Genomic DNA, 519 nt, shown 5'->3' with positions numbered 1-519 from the left:
GTATGCAGAGGGACAAAGGTGTGGGCACGAGAGGGCGAGCAGTACAATGAATACCGAGCAAACTGTTGAAGAAAGGGGTCAACTGAAAGCGGTCTGGAAGCCTGCAGGAGGGGACAGCATAGTTCAGCGTGCGGGAGTGTGACCCCGTTAGGCAAGAAAGCAGAAGAGTGCAGCGGCACGCAGGGTGCACAGGGAGTAAGCACCTCAGCAGCACAGTTCTCAGGAGAACGCCAGCGTTACATGAACAAGAAGCAGAAGCAAAGAAACAGAAAACAGTCCACAGTCGTTTAAGTTTGAAGAGGACACTCTGATAAGTGAGTAAAAACAGGAGTTTTTGTTTATGGCAGAGATATCAACTGTTACGCGCAGACTCAACACCGACATGAACGAATAAATAATTGTCAGATCAGGCTGAAAAGTACCTGATGTGAAAAGGGATCAGTGGAACACGTGTGAAAGATATCTAAATGATGATGTTCAACAAATCTCAGATCATGGCAGTGGATCAACTTGGATGGG

This window comes from Notothenia coriiceps, unplaced genomic scaffold (genome assembly GCF_000735185.1).
Source record: "Notothenia coriiceps isolate Sejong01 unplaced genomic scaffold, NC01 NC01_scaffold00000339, whole genome shotgun sequence".
NCBI classification, from domain to species: domain Eukaryota; kingdom Metazoa; phylum Chordata; class Actinopteri; order Perciformes; family Nototheniidae; genus Notothenia; species Notothenia coriiceps.
Note: the sequence above shows the minus strand (reverse complement) of the source record.